Below are 6,000 nucleotides of genomic sequence, written 5' to 3' on the forward strand. Positions count from 1 at the left end.
CCATTTTTGGATTAAAAATATTTAATCATAAATACCATTTCTCGTATATAAAAATATTTAGATTAATAATAGATTTTTTTGTCCGTATACAAACTTCATTTTTGTTTATGTATCATTTACAAAAATATTTGGATCAATAGTAAATTTCGTATATAAAAATATTTAAATCAATAATAAATTTTTTCCCGTATACCATTTTTGAATAAAAAATATTTGGGTCATAAATACCATTTTTCGTAAATAATAGATTTATTTCCATGTACAAATATTATTTTTGTTTAGGTATCATTTACAAAAATATTTGGATCAATAGTAAATTTCGTATATAAAAATATTTAGATCAATAATAAATTTTTTCCCGTATACTATTTTTGAATAAAAAATATTTGGGTCATAAATACCATTTTTCGTAAATAATAGATTTATTTCCATATACAAATATTATTTTTGTTTAGGTATCATTTACAAAATTATTTGGATCAATATTAAATTTTCGTATATTAAAATATTTAGATCAATAATATATTTTTTCCTTATGCAATTTTTGGATCAAAAATATTTGATCATAAATATCATTCATCGTATATAAAAATATTTAGATCAATAATAGATTTTTTCGCGTATACAAGCCTCATTTTTGTTTAGGTATCATTTACAAAAATATTTGAATCAATAGTAAATTTCGTATATAAAAATATTTAGGTCAATAGTAAATTATTTTCCCGTATACCATTATGGAATAAAAATATTTGGATCATAAATACCATTTTTTTGTAAATAATAGATTTTTTTCCATATACAAATATTATTTTTGTTTATGTGTCATTTACAAAAATATTTGGATCAATATCACATTTTCATATATAAAAATATTTAGAAAATAATAGATTTTTTGGCCTATTCCATTTTTGGATAAAAAATATTTGAATCATAAATAACATTTTTCGTAAATAAAAACATTTAGATCAATAATAGATTTTTTTCTCGTATATTTTTGTTTAGGTATCATTTACAAATATATTTGGATCAATAGTAAATTTCGTATATAAAAATATTTAGATCAATAGTAGTTTTTTTTCTGTATATCATTTTTAAATAAAAATATTTAGATTATAAATACCAATTTTCGTAAGTAATATAATTTTTCTGTATACAAATATTATTTTTATTTAGGTATCATTTACAAAAATATTTGGATCAATATTAAATTTTCGTATATAAAAATATTTAGATCAATAATAGATTTTTTGAATAAATTTTTCCTGTATATCATTTTTGACTAAAAAATATTTCGAGCATGAATATCATTTTTCGTATATAAAAAATATATATTAATAATAAAATATTTTTTGTGGAAGAAAGAAGTGAGAAAGTGATGAAAGATAAAAAAAATAGAGAATGGAGAGAGATTTAATAAGTTTAATAAAATATAAGAGTTGTATTATTTTAATAATAAAATTAAGAACTTTTTGGTGCAAAGACCAAAAAACCACCATTTTAATGTGGTGGCAAAAAGCTAAATAAGGGTGTTTTTGACTTTTCCACAACCATTAATTTTCTTATATTATAGATGTCAACCTACTGTAATATATTGTTGCTTTGTAAAGCTAAGGATAATGAATGTTCGATTGAGGGAAAACTAAGACTAAAACAGAAATAAAATAAAGATTAAGACTAATATAAGAAAAGATAGACCGGAATGTGGATTTCGCGTACTTCGGAAACTCTGTAATTCGTTGACTTATAAAAATGTTAAAAATATATTTAGTAGAAAATATTAGCTTACAGACGAAACCTCACACTTCCGTGGTTTTGAATAAAGTCACACTCTTCAACCGTAGGATTTTGCTTATGCTCGCCCACTTAAGTCAAAGAACGCGTTTTGAAAACTAAACAAGTTCTAATTAATCCTTAAGCGCTTTCGATGTGTTTAGATTTAATGCCTAGTTTTTACTATCCGGTTCGACCCCCACGCTTCCGCAGTGCCGGTTTGAACCTTAATAGAGCTCTCACTTCCGTGATCATATCGTGGTAGGTAGCCTCTCACTTCCGTGACAAGGTTACCTAAATTAATATTAAAAACATAAACCAAAACAAAATTTAATAATAATAATTTAAGCCAACACAATTACGGAGTCCCATCGAAGACGACGGTCCTTGAAGGATAGAAAGACACTTAGAAAGGGGGGGGGGGGATTGAATAAGGGTTTCTTAAAACTTGGCAGATAAAAATATTTAACATAATAATTTTTATCCTGGTTCGTTGTTAACCAAAATACTCCAGTCCATCCCTTTAGAGTGATTTACCTCAGTTGAGGATTTAATCGACTAATCAATCTTGATTACAACGATTATCCACTTAGAACTCTCTCTAAGTCTTCTAGAGTATACTGATCATAACTTGATCACTCTAGGAAATCCTTTTACAAACAATGTAAAATAAATATTACAAGAGTTTAGATTACTTCTTGAAAAGTTGTAATCACCAAGTGATATTTCTCTTAAGTTCTAGTTCTTAAAACTCACTAAGATATTACAAAGTTGTGAGGTTGAATATGAAGTTCTTCTTTGCTTTAATGTGATTTCAGTTTGACATCGTTTTTGTTCTTTTTCACGAGAGTTGGTTAGATTCTTCTGAATCAGAACTTCTATATATAGGCGCTGAGGAAAAGTGACCGTTGGGAGCATTTAATGCTTTACGTGAATAGTACAACTTTGCATTTAATGTTTCACTCTTTTGTCAACTACCTCGAGCCAGGCTTCAACTGCTTTTACTGACTTTGCCTTTTGTAGCCTCTAACGTTCCTTTTGTCAGTCAGAGATTTGACGTTATAGCCTTTTCATCTTGTACTTGCTTCTGGACTCAGACTTTGTAGATTAACGTTTGAATATCAGAGTCTTCAGCTTTGGTGCAGATGCAACTTCTGTCTTCAGACTTTGAAGTGCTTTAAGCGTGATACCATCAGAGCTTCAAAGCTTTGCTTATGAATGCCATCTTCTGATGCTTTCCAGATCATGTTCTGATTTCTCCAAGACCATCTTCTGATGTCTGACAGTGCATGTTGTGATGAAGCCATCCAGAACTTCTGGGTCAGTGCTTCTGAGCGCTGATTTTGTGCATACTCTATATACTTTTCCGGAAATGGAAAACGTGAATAATTAGAGTACAACATTGTCTTATACAAAATTCATACATAATGTTATCATCCAAACTAATAATATTGATCAGAACATTTCTTGTTCTAACAATCTCCCCCTTTTTGATGATGACAAAAACATACAGAATTGATATGAATTTGTATCCAGAATATCATATGAAAAAGACAATACACAGATATAGCATTAAAGCATATTAATCAGAGTTTTTGAATATGTGTCCTCTTGAGATTAACAATCTCTCCTTGAAATTAATACTGGAAGAATTTATAAATAAAAGACTTCCCTGAGTATTTTCAATTTCAGATGAGACTTTCACGTTGAACTTTAAACTTCAGAGCTTTACTTCAGAGCTTCCATTGGACAGCTTCATAGCTTTGAATTTCTCTTTGAGATCAACTTGGCTTTATCAGAGCATAAAAAAGACTTGCTTCTATCAGAGCTTGAAACTTCTTGTATCAGAGTACTAAGCTTGCTTCTTTCAACTCTTTAAAAGCTTTTCTTCAGATGCATTTCTCCCTTTTTTGTTTCTCCCCTATTGAGCTTGTTCAGAATATCACATTCCTACAAAACTATCAGAGACAGAAAACTTGCAATAAATGTTAGGAATGTTGAGACTTAAGCCCAACAACTGATATTATAAATCAATTCAATTAGCACGCTTCTCTCCTTTTTTGTCATAACATCAAAAAGCATAAATGATTCAAATGAAAGACACACAGAGTGAATAAAGAAGATATATTATCATTGATTAATCAGAAGGAGAGAGTACGAAGCAGATGCAAATCAAAACAGATGCAAGAAACAAGAAAAATAACTAAGACACAAGACATACTAGGACAACTAACTACTGAAGCTTGATTCTGTTGGAGTTCCTTCAGAGTGTTCATCAGAACAAAAGTAGAAGGACCAGCAGAAGAAGCCACAGGACCAGCTTCTAGAACAGGAGGATTAGCAGCAGCTTCAACCATTTGAACATCTTTAACATGATTTTCCTGAACAGGAATTTATTCAACATGATGTTCTTCAATAGGTTATTCTTCAACATTTTCTTCTTCTTCTTTAGCAGGATACTCAATGACTGGATACACCAAGTTAGGATACTCTTCCAGAGGATTCTCTTTGAACCAGTTGAACAAAAACTGACAGTCTCTTGTCAGAATTGTATATGGATAAGGAGTCCATACAACTAGAGCCAAGGGATTTTTTTCTTCCATTTCATCAATGAAAGGCTTCTTTTCTTGAGGCTTCCAGTCAGTTATAGGATGATAATACCTACCACTTCCAAAATCCAGATTTAGTCCAACAGGTCCAGGAGCATCAACAAGACAATCCTTCTGGAGATCCAGAAACTCAGCTTGCACTTCTTCAGAGAAAGCTTTCCAGCAGCTACATGATCCAACTAGGAATCATGACCAACCATCAGAACTTCTAACCCTGTTATGACCTTATATTTTAATATTTCAAAACAAATATCAACAGAAGATTTAGGAGGGTTGGATCTGAGACGGGTGACTGGAGAGTCTGGGTTAAGGATGAATTATGGTTCAGGTTCTCTAGAAAACAAGACAAAAGAGGTTGAAGAGGATAAAGAGGATGGTGATTCTACTGTGGATAGAGATGAAGGGTCAGAAATTGGTGAGATTGGTTTAAGAATAGGGTAGGTAGGTTGAGGCTGATTAGTGGAGAGGATAACATTTAGTGGTTTGGGGTTCAGAGTTTGAGGTTCGGAATGAAGAGGGTGTTTTCCTTTAGATTTGGTGGAAGAAGATGGATTTTTGTAGGATGGTGGATTTTGCTGAGGGGAAGGTCAGAATCAGAATGTAAACTATAGGTGTCTACATTATCAATATCTTGAATAAGCTTCTGAAGTTGTTCGGAAGTTCTAGGGATATTGAGAGAATCAGGTTTATCTGTTGATACTTGTTCAGAACTATTAATAGGTACAAAATCAGAGATAACAATACCTGAAGGTTTCTTCTGCTTCTTAGCTTTCTTTATAGCAGGACCTTCATCAGCATCCTTTCTCTTCTTTTTCTTCTTCTTTTGTTTCTTCTTCTTATCATTTTTTATTAGATCATCCAAAGATGGAAGATTTCTTCCACGAATCCAAGCAGGATCAACATATGATTGTTCTCTTACACAAGGCTCCAGATAGAATTGGACAGATTCTGATAGTTTTTCCTTGAAAATCAGAGGGAAATCAGCAACTAGAGTTCTTCTTATCAGAATATCAAGAATCACTTTTGGAGTAGTGGTCACTTTTCCAATCAACTGCATTCTTCTCAGAGTATGGGAAGTCAAAGTACTCCCACTAACAATAGTCAGATCTTGAAGTGAGCCAGCTGCTCTCAAAGTATCAATCAGACCACTCTCATTCAGAATGTCTAATATCAACCTTCCCATAGGGATGATATTCCTTTTAATCTTGGGATACTTCAGACGTTCTACTTCTCTTGACTCTTTCACATGAGTTTTCAGATGTTGGAACATAATATAAGGTAGGTTAACTCTCATACCATTTCCAATGCAGTACAGAATGAACTGTTGATCTTGACTTATGTAGGTTGCATAAACGTATGATTTTCTGTGATAGAGAGATACAGAATGATTTTTCCCAAACTCTGTAAGAAGGCTTCAGATCCTTTGTGTGAGGTGAACCTATTCCAGAAGTAAATATTTCTGGATAAACTACATCCCAATCTGTTCTTCCAAGAAGAGCACCAGTTACTCCACCCAAACCTTGGAGATTCAGTAACTTCCTTATCAGATTCTCAGTAATTGCAACCTCTTGCTCTAACACGAAAGAGGTGGTAGTATTTGGGGTTAAGGTAGCATGAGCCC

This window comes from Vicia villosa, linkage group LG1 (genome assembly GCF_029867415.1).
Source record: "Vicia villosa cultivar HV-30 ecotype Madison, WI linkage group LG1, Vvil1.0, whole genome shotgun sequence".
NCBI classification, from domain to species: Eukaryota; Viridiplantae; Streptophyta; class Magnoliopsida; order Fabales; family Fabaceae; genus Vicia; species Vicia villosa.